The sequence below is a fragment of the Sapajus apella genome, unplaced genomic scaffold (genome assembly GCF_009761245.1).
Source record: "Sapajus apella isolate SASKATOON/1434 unplaced genomic scaffold, GSC_monkey_1.0 scaffold49, whole genome shotgun sequence".
Taxonomy (NCBI): Eukaryota; Metazoa; Chordata; class Mammalia; order Primates; family Cebidae; genus Sapajus; species Sapajus apella.
In genome coordinates, this window is record NW_022436989.1 from 12261225 (window position 1) to 12278560 (window position 17336).

General features: G+C 40.6%; 1 protein-coding gene and 2 long non-coding RNA genes across 9 annotated transcripts in view; 2 read left to right on the top strand and 1 right to left on the bottom strand.

Annotated features, from left to right (window-relative positions):
- The window catches only part of ARID4B (AT-rich interaction domain 4B), a 174087-nt gene that overhangs the window by 12982 nt on the left and 143769 nt on the right, over positions 1-17336 (top strand). The window lies entirely within an intron of this gene.
- LOC116526052 lies at positions 6753-8371 on the top strand. Its single transcript, XR_004257944.1, has 2 exons — positions 6753-7153; positions 7469-8371. It is a non-coding gene; the product is annotated as an uncharacterized LOC116526052 (long non-coding RNA).
- LOC116526053 lies at positions 13488-15438 on the bottom strand. The gene is made up of 3 exons (XR_004257945.1): positions 15426-15438; positions 15264-15271; positions 13488-13575 (listed from the first exon to the last, which is right to left on the bottom strand). It is a non-coding gene; the product is annotated as an uncharacterized LOC116526053 (long non-coding RNA).

The following is a 17336-nucleotide window of genomic DNA, read 5'->3' on the forward strand; positions in this document are numbered from 1 at the left end:
CAAAAAAAAAAAAAAAAAAAAAATTTTTTTTTTTTTTTTTTATGTATAACTAGCCTTTGATGTATGGAAACATTTCATAAAATAATTTTCTAAGGTTACCCTGGGGATCTGGATTATAGTTTTTAGCAAATTGGGTATTGTTAAATTAATTTATGAGATCCGAGTCTTGGTATGTTGCATAGGCTGGTCTCGAACTCCTAGGCTTGATTCTTCTGCCTCAGCCTGTCTAGTAGCTGGAATTGTAAGTGAACGCCGCCATGGCACATTGGATATTATTTATGAAACTATTTATTACAAATGTTAATATATGCTTACTCTTACCTTTTGCATATTCAGCTATTTACCCTAATGGGATTATCTAAGGCAAGGATAGTATCTATGAATAACCAGATATACTTAGCTTTAGGATACAGTTAAACATAAGTATAGAATTCAGCATCCCTGTAACCAATGTCATTGTTTTTCCAGATTAATGTTAGTGTTGATAGTAAGGTGGTAGAAGAAGCTAATTCTCTGGGCCATTATTGCTGATTTATAGGGAAGAAATTAGGATATATCATTTTTAAGTTACAAATTTACCTCTCATCAGTTAAGAGAATAATAATTTGGCATATAGGTTTATACTATTAAAATGTATCAGATTACTTATACTGTATCTTGTACAGTGGGGCAGATATTTTATTCTTTTGAAGATAGAGTCTGGCTCTGCAGCCCAGGTTGGAGCGCAGTGGAACCATCATAGCTCACTGCAGCCTCCAACTCCTGGGCTCAAGTGATTCTCCCACCTCAGCCTTTCAAGTAGCTGAGACCACAAGTGCACACCAGCATGCGTTGCTAAATTGTTTTTGTATTTTTGGTAGAGACAGGTCTCCCTATCTTGCCCAGGCTGGTCTTGAACTCTTGAGCTCAGGTGATCCTCCCACCTTGACCTCCCAAAATGTTGGGATTACAGATGTGAGCCACCAAGCCTGGCCTGGACAATGGGACAGATACTTTATATATTACACTCACACGCAGGCACGCACGCGCGTGCGCGCGCGTATGTAGACTTTTCTCATTTTAGCCATTTTCCCCTAGTTTATAGATAAATTTTTGGCAATGTGACTTAACTCTAGAATATCTGAAATCCTATATAAAGGTTATATTAATGCTGTCTGCTAATTGATAACCTCTTGATTTCAGGTCATACTTGCTTATGAGAACATAGTCATTGATAACTTTAATTGAACATCATACTTTAACAGTGCACTTACTTCAGTAGCAGAAATGAAGACTATAAACTAAAACCTTTGAGCAAATAGCATTTAAAGAAAGGATTTACTTTGTATTGATAGTCAAAATAATGTGTATACTGAAATATATATAAATGTGTATTTATAAATATATTTTACTGATAGTAAAATGTTATGCATATTAAATTATGTGTCATTTAAGATAATTTGTATGTAAATTATATTTAGGTGTAAACCAGATTTCTTTGTTCCAGGAAATTTGCTCTTGTTTCTAACCTTTCTTTTTCTGCTACTTAGTGATGCAGAAGCTTTTCTTGGTAAATATACTTGTCCTCTTTCTTAATATACTGCTTGAATATGACTATGAAAACTCTTTGTTTAGTCAAAGTGCCCAATAAACATTGTAGCTTCATGATTAAGAGCATATGGCTTGGAAAGTCAGTGCTCTTATTTCCAGTCCTCTCTCTGTCCTTTACTTGGCTGCGGAGGTTTGGGTAAAGTTACTGTTTTTGAAATGAAAGTAAACATCAGTTTCATTTTTTGTAAAATAAGAATAATAGCTACCTTGTGACGTTTTGTAAATATAAAATGAAATACCATATTTAAAATGCTTTGCACTGTTCTTGGCATAGTTCTGAGCAATTAGTACATGGCAATTATATTATTAGTAGAAGCCTGTCTTTTTTTTCTTTTTTTAATAATCTGATAGAGTAAGGATTCTTTTAAAATCAAGACTACTTGGGATTGAATTGCCACTTCTGCTCACCAGATTGTGGGAGTTTTTCTTAAACTTTCTAAGAAGACTGATGTCCTCATCTAATATGGAATGCTTACAGTACTTACCTCATGGGGTTGTTTGGGGTGACTAAATATAATAGGATTTACTACATAGTAAGTTCTCAGTACATTGTAGCTGTTATTATTTGTTCAATAGAAAGAATGTGTAGATTCTTGTGAGTTTAAGTAGGCTTTCAGGGAGATAGAGTGACTCTAGTCTTTTAAAAGTTAATTTTGAAGTTGCAATTTTGTGATTAAGACTTAAATCTCTGAATAAACCCCAACATAGTCTTGGTTAAAAAAAAAAAAAGACTTAAATCTGTTATGTTTGTCCTTTTGAAATCCTTAGAAACAGAATGTTTAGTGGAAGGTGAAAAGCAGATTTCTTTATTGCAAGAACTCTTTGCTCTCATTTCTAACCTTTATTTTCCTAGTACTTACTGATGCACAAGCTTCTCTTAGTAAACATGATCCCCCCTCTCTCCTAATTTGCTGCCGTCTTTCCTTTTAAGGGAAAAGTAAATTTTACTTCCAAGCCTAGAGAGTTGTTATTGGAGTAGGTGGACCACTGGAGATACTTTTTAAATTATTATTATTACTTTTAAAATTATTATTATTATTATTATTTATTTTTATTTTTGAGATGGAGTCTCACTCTGTTGCCCAGGCTGGAGTACAGTGGCGCAATCTAGGCCCGCTGCAACTTCGCCTCCCAGGTTCAAGCTATTCTCCTGCCTCAGCCTTCCGAGTAGCTGGCATTACAGTTGTGTGCCACCACACCCAGCTACTTTTTGTGTTTTTAGTAGAGACGGGGTTTCACCATGTTGGTCAGGCTGGTCTCCAACTCCTGACCTCATGATCCGCCCTCTGCGGTCTCCAAAAGTGCTGGGATTACAGGCGTGGCCACTGCGCCTGGCCTGGAGATACTTATTTTCTGGGTAAGCATCTACCTATATAGCCTTGCTTATGTACAGCAAAATTTTTTTTCTTTTCTTGATAAGAACACTCTTCTGATGTGGTGTAGTCAGTCACCTGAAGCTGATCTACCATGGACAGCCTAGCGGTATAAGGTGAATGGGTGTGGGAGTCCTGCTCAGCCTGCCTGAAGACAGAGGAGCCACTATTGCTGTCAAAGTTAAGTCAAGCAGCTTGGCTTATGCCTATTTCAGAATTTAAAAAAAAATTCAATTTAGGTAGGCACGGTGGCTCACATCTTTAATCCCTGCACTTTGGAGGCTGAGGCAGGTGGATCACTTGAGATCAGGAGTTCTAGACCCGCCTGGCCAACATGGTGAAACCCCGTCTCTACTAAAAATACAAAATTAGCTAGGTATGACAGTGTGCACCTGTTGGGGAGGCTGCAGCAGGAGAATCTCTTGAACCTGGGAAGCGGAAATTGCAGTGAGCTGAGATCGTGCCACTGCACCCTAGCCTAGGTGACAGAATGAGACTCTATGTCAAAAATTCAAGTTTTTGTATTTCCAGTTTTATCTTGATAAGGATACCTCATCAAAGAACTCATTTCTTTTTTTTTTTTTTGAAACAGAGTCTTACTCTGCCTCCCAGGCTGTAGTGCAGTGGTGCAGTCTCAGCTCCTCCGCCTCCTGGGTTCAAGCAATTCTTGTGCCTCAGCCTCCTGAGTAGCTGGGACTACAGGCATGTGCCACCATGCTTGGCTAATTTTTTGTATTTTAGTACAGATGGGGTTTCATCATGTTGCCCAGGGTGGCCTCAAACTCCTGAGCTCAGGTGATTGTCTGCCTTGGCCTTTCAAAGTGCTGGTCTTCCAGGTGTGAGGCCATATGGCCAGCCCCATTTATATTTTTTAAATCTTAATATTCTTTGCTGAAAGTGTTTTTTTGTGTTTTTTTTTTTTTTAAAGCAAGTCAGAGCTTTTGACATTTAGTAAGTCACCTATTTGTGCTTTGCTCTAACTTGGAGAAATATTTTTCTAAACTAGTTCTACTACTAGCAAAATTAAAGACATTTTTTGGCTGGGTGTGGTGGCTCATGCCTATAATCCCAGCACTTTGGGAGGCCAGGGCGGGCGGGTCATGAGGTCAGGAAATCGAGAGCATCTGGCTAACACAGTGAAATCCTGTCTTTACTAGAAATGCAAAAAATTAGCTGGGCATGGTGGTGGGCGCCTGTAATCCTAGCTACTTGGAAGACTGAGGCAGGAGCATTGCTTGAACCTGGGAGGCAGAGGTTGCAGTGAGCGGAGATCGTGCCACGGCACTCTAGCCTGAGCTACAGAGCAAGACTCCGTCTCAAAAAAAATAAAATAAAATTTTATTATGAAAGCAATAAAGATTTTCTCTAAACATTAAAAATTACACAGTAGTATGCAATGAACAATAAAGTCTTCCTGTTGGTAACTTGCTTCAACAGTTTTGGGGTATATTCTTCCATACCTTTTTTTCTTTGCGTATATGAATTTGACATGAGTATTTATTAATTTTGTTAGGTTTGACTCTATTCAAGCGGGCTTATAGTGTGCATATTGTTTAGAACTTTCTTTTCTTTCTTTTTTTTTTTTTTTTTTTTTTAAGATGAAGCCTCACTCTGTTGCCAGGCTGGAGTGCAGTGGTGTGATCTCGGCTCGCTGAAACCTCTGCCTCCTGGGTTCAAGCGATTCTCTTGAATAGCCTCCTGAGTAGCTGGGACTACAGCAGGTGCCTGCCACCACGCCCATCTCATTTTTGTATTTTTAGTAGCTACAGGGTTTCACCATGTTGGCCAGGATCTCGATCTCTTGACCTCATGATCTGCCCCCCTCAGCCTCCAAAAGTGTTGGGTTTATAGGCGTGAACCACTGCGCCCGTCCCATAATTTTCTTACTTTCCTCTATAACAGTACATATTATTCAAGTTTCTGTCATTCTTTTTGATGGCTTTAGTAAGATTTTATTTGCATTCAATATGTTATTTTTTCTACAACCGAATGATTTATGTAGGGCACCAGTATGTTTTTTTAAGTTTTGCAGGTATGTAGCAGTGTTTAGCATTCAGTAGGGTTTTTTTTTTTTTGGAGACAGAGTCTTGCTCTGTTGCCCAGGCAGAGTGCAGTGGCGCGATCTCAGCTAATTGCAACCTCTGCCACCTGGGTTCAAGAGATTCTTACGACTCTGCCTCCCAAGTAGCTGGGGCTACAGTCAGGTTCGATCATGCCCAGCTAATTTTTGCATGTTTAGTAGAGACAGGTTTTTGCCATGTTGTCCAAGCTGGTCTTGAACTCCTGACCTCAAGTGATCCACCTGCCTCGCCCACCCAAAGTGTTGGGATTATAGGTGTAAGCCACTGTGCCTGGCCTTCAGTAAGTATTTTTAACTTACTTGGATGCCTAGTACTAGTAGGTGGCAAATGGTCCCAATACCTATTATATATACAAAGCTTCTCATAGTCCTGTGAATAACTATTATTATTATTGTTGTTGTTTTGAGATAGGGTCTTGCTCTATCACCCAGGCTAGAGTGCGTGGTACGATCATGGCTCACTATAGCCTTGACCTCCTGGGCTCAAGCAGTCCTCCCACCTTAGCCTCCCAAGTAGCTGGGATTACAGGCATGGGTCACCATCGGCTGATTTTTTAGTGCTATAATAGAGATGGGGGTCTCACCATGTTGCCCAGGCTGGTCTTGAACTCTTGCCCTATGAATTACTGCAGCTGTCAACTACTAAATATCATTGCATCACATTGTTGCTAAGTGGTAATCTATGAGGATTAGTGAGGGAGCATCCCTGTGCTATAGGGCTGGTTCTAAAAAAGCTTATGCTATTCTTTGGGATCCCTAGTAGCATTGATTATGCAGGTTAATTTTTAGGGCTGGGTGCGGTGGCTTACACTTGTAATCCTAGCACTTTGGTAGGCTGAGATGGGCGGATTACTTGAACCCAGGAGTTTGAGACCAGCATGGACAATGTGGCAAAACCCTGTCACTACAAAAATATTTAAGAACAGCCAGGATGGCCGGGCACGGTGGCTCATGCCTGTGATCTCAGCACTTTGGGAGGCCGAGGTGGGCAGATTACCTGAGGTCAGGAGTTGGCGACCAGCCTGACCAACACAGAGAAACCCTGTCTCTACTGAAAATACAAAATTAGCTGGGCATGGCGGTGCATGCCTATAATCCCAGCTACTTGGGAGGCTGAGGCAGGAGAATTGCTTGAACCCAGGAGGCAGAGGTTGCAATGAGCCAAGATCATGCCATTGTATTCCAGCCTGGGCAACAAGAGCTAACGCTGTCTCAAAAAAAAAAAAAAAAAAAAAGCCAGGAGTGGTGGACTGTGACTAGTTCTAGCTACTCAGAAATCTGAGGCTGGGAGGATGCTTGAACCCAGGATGTCAAGGCTGCAGTGGAGCTTTGATTGCAGCCACTGTACTCTAGCCTGAGTGACAGAGCAAGACCTGTTTTAAGTAAAAACAAAATAAAAAACAGGTTAATTTTGGGATGGATCACTATAGGAAATGTCCCCAGCAGATGCTCAAAGCCAGAATATATAGTTTATAAGGAGTTCTTTAACACTACAGTTATATGGCACATTATGGTTTGTTTTGTTTTTTTAGACAGAATCTTGCTCTGTCATCCAAGCTGGAGTGCAGTGGCATGATCTCAGCCCACTGCAACCTCCACCTCCCAGGCTTAAGCGATTCTCCTGCCTCAGCTTCCCGAGTAGCTGGGATTACAGGCACATGCCACCCCGCTCGGCTAATTTTTGTATTTTTCGTTGAGATGGGGTTTCATCATGTTGGTCAGGCTGATCTCCAACTCCTGACCTTGTAATCTGCCTGCCTGGACCTCCCAAAGTGCTGGGATTACAGGCGTGGAGCTACCCCGCCCAGCCATATGTTTTTAAAGTTCCCTAGTCATTAGTTATATCTAATAACATCCCTTGGAGGCAGGTCAGCAGCATTTTCCTTTTTTATGGTTGAAGAAGCAGATGTAAAGATGTTGAGTGATTTGCCCATAGGTGCACACTGATCACAGAGCCTGTTCTTTTGTTAAGTAAACTGAACCATGCTGCCTCTCTACTGGTTATTACAAACAAGTAATAAAGTTGTTGCCATTTAGTGACTTTTTGATGGCTTTATTGAATAGTGAGTGTAGTTTACAAACCTTTTGTCTACTTCCTTTGTTGAAAACAGTTTTTTTTTTTTTTTTTTTTTTTGAGACGGCATTTCACTCATGTTACCCAGGCTGGAGTGCAATGGCGCGATCTCGGCTCACCGCAACCTCCGCCTCCTGGGTTCAGGCAATTCTCCTGCCTCAGCCTCCTGAGTAGCTGGGATTACAGGCACGCACCACCATGCCCAGCTAATTTTTTGTATTTTTAGTAGAGACGGGGTTTCACCATGTTGACCAGGATGGTCTCGATCTCTTGACCTCGTGATCCACCCGTCTCGGCCTCCCAAAGTGCTGGGATTACAGGCTTGAGCCACCGCGCCCGGCCTGAAAACAGTTTTAAAGTTAGAATTTACTCGTATCATGGTAGGAAACATTTTTATGTAAATTTCCCTGTTCTCTTAAAAATTAGAAGAAATCAGGCTGGGCACAGTGGCTCACGCTTGTAATCCCAGCACTTTGGGAGGCTGAGGTGGGCGGATCACTTGCAGTGAGGAGTTCGTGACTAGCCTGGCTGGTGTGGCTAAACCCTGTCTCTACCAAAAATACTAAAATTAGCTGTGCATGGTAGCATGTGCCTGTGGTCCCAGCTACTCTGGAGGCTGAGACAGGAGAATTGCCTGAATCCGGGAGGAGGAGGTAACAGTGAGCCAAGATAGGGCAACTGCGCTCTGTCACCCTCTAAAAAAAAAAGAAAATTTAGAAGAAATCATATGAAAAAACATAAAAATGAACTATAGTGGACTTAGTTATTCTGGAAGAACCTTTGCTAGCATGAAAATTAGTGTCAAGCTGGACATACGGCGTGTACCTGTAGTTCCAGCTACTTGGGAGGCTGAGACAGGAGGATCGCTGGAGCCCAGGAGCTCTAGGCTACAGTGAGCCGTGATTGCACCACTGGATTCTAGCTTGGGCAATAGAGCAAGACTGTTTCTAAAAGAAAAGAAAATTAGTATTATAAATTAGAAAATTAGAGGCTTTGTACAAAGCTTTGAAGAGTTAATATTTTTAAGTAGGAGAAAAATGAATCCTCTCGTTGTATTGCCCTAAGTAATTTTGAGTTTGAAACACTATGGCCCATATAACTTGAAGAGACTTTGAAAGGTCATTTGACCCCTTGAGTTTAGACCGTATCTCTTCTGTCAAGTGACAACACAGAATATTATCTAGCTCAAAAAAGTCTTTTTTTTTTTTTTTTTTTTTTTTGGTGATGGAGTCTCACCCTGTACCCCCAAGCTGGCACGATCTCAGCTCACTGCAACCTCTGCCTCCTGGGTTCTAGTGATTCTCCCGCCTCAGCCTCCCCAGTAGCTGGGATTACAGGCGCCCACCACCACATCCAGCTAATTTTTGTATTTTCAGTAGAGACAGGGTTTCACCATGTTGATCAGGCAGGTCTTGAACTCCCAACATCAGTTGATCCACTCACCTCAGCTTCCCAAAGTGCTGGGATTACAGGCATGAGCCACCGTGCCCAGCCCTCAAAAAAGTTTTTACAATCTGGGTAGCTTCTTTGTCTATCTCTCTTTTTTTTTTTTTTTTTTTTAAAGAATCTTAAGGATAGACTGTCTTCTTTTAATTTACAAGTTTACTTAGTCCATTTGAAACATTTTCTTTTTTTTTGTAAAGAGGGTCTAGGTCTGTCACTTAGACTGAAGTATAGCAGTGTGATCATAGATAACTGTAGCCATGAACTCTTGGGCTCAAGGGATCTTCCCACCCCAGTAGGAAGATCAGTACACCTCTTGAGTAGCTAGGAATACAGGCATGTAGCACCACACTCAGCTAAGTTTTTTATTTTTTCGTAATGATATGGCCTCACTATGTTCCCATGTTGGTCTTGAACTCCTGGTCTCAAGTGACTCTCCCTCCTTTGCCTCCCAAAGCACTGGGATTACAGATGTCAGCCACTACACCCAACCAGACATTTTCTGTTTACTTCTATGGACTTAATTTTGTTTAATCCCATTATAATTTTTTTCTCTATAATTTCTATGTGCAGATTTTTTCTCTCACACTCGAAAAACATTCCAATCTTAAAGTCTTTCTCCATTGATGGAGGTAGTAAAGGAGGGTTCAAGTAATTTACAACTGTTGTAAAAAGATTTTATTTGGCATGGTACGGTGTCTAATGCCTGTAATCCCAGTATTTTGGGAGGCTGAGGCGAGCAGATCACTTGTGGCCAGGAGTTTGACACCAGCCTGCCCAACATGGCAAAACCTCGTCTCTATCAAATATACAAAAAAATTAGCCAGTCGTGGTGGTGCGCAACTGAAATCCCAGCTGTTCAGGAAGCTGAGGCATGAGAATCACTTGAACCCAGGAGGAGAAGGTTGTAGTGAGCCAAGGTCATGCCACTGCACTCCAGCCTAAGCAACAGAGGGAGAGACTGTCTTTAAAAAAAAAAAAACAACAACAGGATTTTATTTAAGGGATCACACAGAACGCTAAAATTATGTATTCACATTTGGAATATTAAAACAGATGCAGCCGGGCATGGTGGCTCACACTTGTAATCCCAGCACTTTGAAAGGTTGAGGCAGGCAGATCACTTGAGGTCAGGTGTTCAAAACCAGCCTGGCCAATGTGTTGAAACCTTGTCTCCTAAAAATACAAAAATTAGCTGGGTGTGGTGGTACGTGCCTGTAGTCCCAGCTACTCGGGAGGCTGAGGCAAGAGAATCACTTGAACCGAGGAGGCAGGGGTTGCAGTGAGCTGAGATTACGCCACTGCACTCCAGCCTGGTGACAGAGCAACACTGCATCTCAAAAAAAAGAAAAAAAAAAAAAAAAAAAAAAAAAAGATGCTTTGATATGATATATTGTTAAATCTGTGGTAATAAAGAATAGTTAATCCTTATATACTTTAGTAATTAGAACAATCCTATTTTTTGTAGGCATGTAATTGCTGAATTTATCTTTTATTGCTAAAGTAACATCTCATTTATCTCAAACTGTCCTCAGTCTTGTGTTCTGAAATAGTATTAAAATATTTATCACACCAGCCTCTGTCCTGGTCATCATGTTCTTTATGCCATAATTATTATCATCATTGTTTTTGTTATTATCATTTGATAATTTTGCCACTGCTTATTTAGTATTTACTATGTGTCAGTCTTTTTTTTACATTTTTCTTATTTTCTTTATTATTTTTCTTATTTGAAGGTAATTTCTTGCTCTGTTGCCTGGGCAAGAATGTAGTAGTGTGATCATGGCTCACTGTAACCTTGACCTTCTGAGCCTGGGTGATCCTCCCACCTTAGACTCCTAAGTAGCTGGGACTACATGTGCCCACCACCATGCCTGGCTAATTTCTAACTTTTTTCGTAGAGGCAAGGTCTTACTATGTTGCCTAGGCTGGTCTTGAACTCCCAGGTTCAAGTGATCCTCCTGCCTTGTCTTCCCAAATTGCTGGGATTATAGGTGTGAGTCACTGTGCCTGGCCCATTTAAAATTTTAATTCTCTAAATATCCTGAGAGGTACATACAGATATTTTTATTTTACAGATGAAAAACTAAGGCAGAGAGATTATGTAACTTACCTAAGGTCATGCCACTAGTAAGTGGCATAGCGAGGATTTAAACCTACACTACTCCAAACCAGAGCTCTTACTAATATTAATGCTATTCTGCCTCTTATTTAATATATATCTTTACTTGGATATCTGCTTTTCTTAATACACAGAACACTTAGAAGTACCAAATACTGTGTGAGTTGTTAGTTGTGAGTAAGCGTATGTGTGTACGTGTGTACTGAGAGGGAGGAGTTTTGTACAAATCTGGAAGTTAGAGATCTGATGGGAGTCTCACTGGACATTTCTTCTGCAGGCTCTAGGGAGAGTTGGTTTCCTTGCCTTTTCCAGCTTCTAGAGGCTGTACTTCCCCTTTTGCCCCTGGTCTCTCGCCTATTTTCGCAGCCTAGTGTCTTCAAATTTGTCTCTGACACTACCTTTCCTGCCTCCCTGTTTCACTTATAAGTATTCATGTTTACATTGGGCTCACCCAGATAATGCAGGCTAATCTCCCCCTTTCAGGGTCAACTAATTAGCAACTCTAATTCCATCTACAACTTTAAATTTCCCCTTGATAAATAACATAATATTTTTACTTGTTTTAGAGATTTGAATGTGGTCATTTTTGGGGGAGGAGGTATGCATTCTGCCTACCACAGTTTCCTTAGTGTTGCAAAATGATTTAGCCTTTTAGGCCTTGCTGTAAAATGAGATTAATATTTACTATTTACTGCAAAGGAATTTTATGAAGATGGAAATTATATGCTAATACAGACAGGCCATGCATAGAATACATTTAATTAGCAGATGCCTTCTGCATGATCTTATCTGCTAGGTAGTTGTTCGAGGTGATAGGTAGTTTCCAAGGTAACCACTAGGTTTGATAAACTCCAGTTTGAATGCCTGACTCTTCTAAAGGCAGATGTTTGTTTAGAATTCAGCATTTCTAGACCTTTGCATGATGAGGATAGTAATGGTTTACAGCACAATGGTGGAAAAACAGATGAGTGCTCCTTAACTCTAATTTGTTTTATGATTTGAATCTGTCTTTATCTGTAAGATACAGTTCACTTTTAAAGTAGGCAGCTTTTCTGTTTAATATGATTTTCCAAAAGATTGCTATAGAAAATAATTAAAAGGGACCTTGAGTAATTGCACTTTTAAATCACACTTAAGATTGTTTTGTATGTGCTAAGATGGTGTTTTTTGAAGTTAATGCTGTCATTTTTTTTTTTTTTTTTTTTTTTTCTGGGACAGGATCTCCATCTGTTGTCCAGGCTGGAGTGCTGTAGTGTGATCTTGGCTCACTGCAGCCTCCACCTTCTGGACTCAAGTGATCCTCCCACCTCAGCCTCCTGAGTAGCTAAGACATCGGGTGTGTGCCACCACACCTGGTGAATGTTTTGTAGAGATGGGGTTTCACCATGTTGCCTTGCTGGTCTCAAACTCCTGGACTCAAGCAGTCTGTTTACCTCAACCTCCTAAAGTGCTGTGATTACAGGCATGAACCACTGTGCCTGGCCTAGGCAATTTACTTCTTTGAGTTTTATTTTCAGCATCTGAGAAATGTCACTAATAACATTTACTTCGTTGCTTGCTTTGCTATTAAATATGATGATTCATGTAAAATACTTGTGTTTGGTTTATATGTGCCAAAAAATAATACCTGTAATATATTGTAGGGTCAGGGATGAACTACTTTACCAAATGTCGTCGAATGACTAATTTCTAATAATTTAGAATATGTATTTAATATAGCTAGTGTGCATTGCATTATGATAAAATAGAGTGCTTATAACCTGTATACCTAATTTTTGGAAGTCAAATTCATATAGCTTTGGTTAATCTTTGTTCTTTTTACATTTTATTATTATATTTTAGACAGGGTCTTACATTGTTCTGCAGGCTGCAGTACAGTGGCATGGGAATAGCACATTGCAGCCTCAAACTTCTGGGCTCAAGTGATCCTCCCACTTTAGCATCCCAAGTATTAAATAGCTGACATTACAGACAATGCGCCACCATGCCTATGTTTCTTATTTTTTGTAGAGATGGGATCTCACTATGTTGCCAACTTCTGGCCTCAAATGATCCTCCTGTCTTGGCCTCACAAAGTGCTGGGATTACAGGAGTGAGTTACTGTCTCCAGCCTAGTCTTTGTTTTTGGAGTCAATTTGTGTAGCCTTTGTTTTTTGTGTTTTTTTTTTTTTTTTTACCCCTAGTATTTTATTGAAAAAAAAATTACTTTTAGAACCACTGAAAAATATTTGTTTGGGGGCAGTGTCTTTAGATAACATAAATTTCAGGAATATAAATTTTGGGTGAAAGATAGTACAGCCTCATTGGTTAAGAATGTAAACTTTCAAATCAAACTGTTTGAATTCTAATCCTGGCACTATTACGTACTGCTTTGTGACATTAAGCAAATAATATAACCTTCTGTGGTGCTTAATTTTTAGTCTTGTCTGAAATGAGGATAATGATAAAACTTACCTACTACTTCGGAAGGTTTGAATGAAGCAATCCATGTAAAGCATTTAGCATGGCATATATTAAGCGATCCACAGCAGTTACTGTTACTAGGAATGACAAGAGAAAGGATAAGCAGTGGGCAGGTAATCTAGTGCTAGCATGTGCTATTTAGAGCAGTGTTATCAATAGGAGTATAATGCAAGCCATGTATAATTTTAAGTTTTATAATAGCTGTATTAAGTAAATAAAAAGAAACAGGTGTTGAAATTCATGATAATAATGTTTAATTTAACCCAGCATATCTAAAACATTCCTATTTCAACATGTAATGATATCAAAATTACTGAGATATTTTACATTTTTTCCATACAATATCTTTGAAATCTGGTTTATATTTATACCTATAGCATATCTTAGTTTGGATACTAAATTGCCTGCGTGCCTCTGCCTCTGCCTCTGCCTGCCTTCTTTTCCCTCTTCCCCCCTCTCTCCCTCTTTCCTTCCCTCCCTATACCTTTTTCTCCCCCCCACCCCATTTTTTTGAGACAGAGTCAGCCAGGGATGGCAGCTTACGCTTTTAATACCAGCACTTTGGGAAGCTAAGGTTGGCAGATCACTTGAACCCAGGAGTTTGAGACCAGGCTGGGCAACATGGTGAAACCCTGATTCTACTAAAAATATAAAAGAATTAGTTAGGCATGGTGGTGGGCACCTGTGGTCCCAGCTAATCCAGAAACTGAGGTGGGAGGATTGCTTCAGCCTAGGAAGTGGAGGGAGGTTGCAGTGAGCTGAGATTGCACCACTGCACTCTAGCCTGGACCAGAGTAAGGCCACCCTGCCTCAAGACAAAACAAAACAAAACAAAACAAACAAAACAAAACAAAACAAAACAAAAAAACAGGGTCTCACTTCTGCTGGCTGAACTACAGTGGCATGATCACAGCTCAGTGCAACCTTGACTTTCTGGGATCTAGTGATCCTCCTACCTCAGCCTCCCAAGTAATTAAGACTGCAGGCGTGTGCCAACACACTTGGCTAATTTTTTGTTTTTTTTAATAGAAACGGGGTTTTGCCTTGTTGCCCAGGCTGGTCTCAAACTCCTGGACTCAAACGCTCCTGCCTTGGCCTCCCAAAGTGCTCGGATGACAGATGTGCACCATCATACCGGGCACTAAATTTTCAGCAGAGATAGTTGCTCTGTATTTAGATTTCATAAAATTTACAGTAGAAAAAGTAGATTCATTTATTCAGGTTGTTCTAAACATACAAGTTTTCAAATAACTGACTTGAGTATTTAAAGTTAAAATTAATTAAAATTAAATACGATTACAAATTGAGTTTTTCTGTAGTAGCCACATTCAAGTGCTCGGTAGCTCATGTGACTGGTGTCTCCCGATTGGACTGCATAGGGTTTGGAGGCTGTCCACCCTGTGTCTCCGTTCTCTCCTGTTCTTCCCCATGCTTCCGCTCAGAGTTGTTTTTTATGGTGCTTGTGATTTTGTACTTTCTGTAAGAAAGTTCTTGCTTAGATAAGGTTTTGCTGTCTTCATTTTAATAGCAGTATATTCTTGTTGAATATTGGCATTTTTTAATGTACAGAGAATAAATTTTTCACTTGTCTTTGAATGTATTTTCTTTTAAAATAGTTGATTTTTCCAATAATTTAAATTTATTTTGTTTAACAATACTCTATATATGTCTATATATTCAGTAGATATTGTGTCTATTGTGTGCCAAGTATTTTTTTTGTTGTTAAAATTGCAGTTAGGGTTAGACGTGGTGGCACATGCCTATAATCCCAGCACTCAAGAACGTGAAGGATCCCACCTTAGGAGGAAGCCAAGGAATTTGAGACCAGCCTGAGCGACACAATGAGAACCCATCTCTACAAAAAATAAGGAATAAAAAAAATTAGCCAGGCGTGGTGGCAGATGCCTGTGGTCTGAGCTACTTGGGAGGTTGAGGTGGAAGGATTGCTTGAGGCCAGGAGGGCGAAGCTGCAGTGAACTATGTGCCAGTGTGCTCCAGTCTTGTCAACATAATGAGACCCTGTCTCAAAATAGAAAATTACATTTATTATTATTATTTGAAATGGAATCTCTGTTGCCGAGGTTGGAGTGCAGTGGCGCAATCGTAGCTCACTGCAACCTCTGCCTCTGGATTTCAATCAGTTCTCCTGCTTCAGCCTCTGAAGTAGCTGGGAATATAGGCGCCTGGCACCATGCCGGCTAATTTTTATATTTTTAGTAGAGATGGGGTTTCACCATGTTGACCAGGCTGGTCTCAAACTCCTGGCCTCAGGTGATCCACCTGCCTCGGCCTCCCAAAGTGCTGGGATTACAGGTGTGAGTCACTACTCCTGGTGATATTTATATATGAAACTTTATAGTCCATTTGTTTATTTGATTTGATCAAGAACATCTACAGACTATCTAGAACATATTCTGTATGTATTTATCTAGAAAGTAGTCTGTACATATTTAAGGAAATGCCATGAATGAAACTTGTTCATAAACAATTTAAGCCAAATGCCCTAGAGATTTGTTTGTGTTTGAAAATATTTAAAATAGGGATATGATGAGAGGAGAAAACATTTATCATTGAAGAATAATACTGGCTGGGTACAGTGGCTCATGCCTGTAATCCCAGCACTTTGGGAGGCTGAGGTGGGAAGATTGAGCCCAGGAGTTCAAGACCAGCCTGGGAAACATAGTGAGACCCTATCTCTATATTTAAAAAAAAAAAGTACCTAAAAAATGTATTGTTGTAGTTCCTTTTTTTCTCCTTGCAAGCCATCTTTAATGTAGAATAGGCTAAATATAGTAATAATAAAAAAGATGAAGTTTATTGAGTACGAATTTGTATGTGTTATGTTGTCTTCTAAGCACAGATATCTCATTTAATCTTCATAATAGCACTGTGAGAATACTTTTATTTTCCCTGTTTAAAGATAAGGAAAATAGGAACCAAAGAAAGTCATAGAGCATAGATTTGAACTCAATTCTGACTCCAGAGTCTGTTTTTCTTTTTTTTTTTCTTTTGAGACGGAGTCTCGCTCTGTCGCCCAGGCTGGAGTGCAGTGGCGTGATCTTGGCTCACTGCAGCCTCCGCCTCCTGGGTTCAAGCGATTCTTGTTCCTTACCCGACTTAGTAGCTGGGATTACAGGTGCCTGCCACCATGCCTGGCTAAATTTTGTATTTTTCTGATAGACATGGGTTTTGCCGTGTTGGCCAGGCTAATCTCAAACTCCTGACCTCAAATGGTTTGCCTCCCTCAACCTCCCAAAGTGCTGGGATTACTCACCATGCCTAGCCTAGAGCCTTTTTTTCTAACAGTCATACCACTTACTGGTTGCTGGATAGAATGAAAAAGCAAATGGAAGTACTTCTCCCCACCAGAAGTTTTTCTGGGTTTCTTTTTTTTTTTTTTGAGATGGAGTTTCACTCTTGTTACCCAGGCTGGAGTGCAATGGCGCGATCTCAGCTCACCGCAACCTCCGCCTCCTGGGTTCAGGCAATTCTCCTGCCTCAGCCTCCTCAGTAGCTGGGATTACAGTCACGGGCCACCATGCCCAGCTAATGTTTTGTATTTTTAGTAGAGACGGGGTTTCACCATGTTGACCAGGATGGTCTCGATCTCTTGACCTCGTGATCCACCCGCCTCGGCCTCCCAAAGTGCTGGGATTACAGGCTTGAGCCACCGCGCCCGGCTCTGGGTTTCTTTTATGGGGGAGCTAGAGCAGAGTAACATGAGGGGATAGAGAACAGGACTAAATACTTAAATTCCTTCTGTAACAATAAAAAGATACCCAGTAAAGCCACATTCTTTTTTAGTTTTGTTATCTTTGCATCATACATTTAAACACTGGTTGCTTCTAAATGAAGCTTTAGAATCCTTTGTAAGATAGTACTGCTGCTAAGGCAGCTAACCACCAATGGATAAGAATTATGAATTCAGGCCGGGCGCGGTGGCTCAAGCCTGTAATCCCAGCACTTTGGGAGGCCGAGGCGGGTGGATCACGAGGTCAAGAGATCGAGACCATCCTGGTCAACATGGTGAAACCCCGTCTCTACTAAAAATACAAAAAATTAGCTGGGCATGGTGGTGCGTGCCTGTAATCCCAGCTACTCAGGAGGCTGAGGCAGGAGAATTGCCTGAACCCAGGAGGCGGAGGTTGCGGTGAGCCGAGATCGCACCATTGCACTCCAGCCTGGGTAACA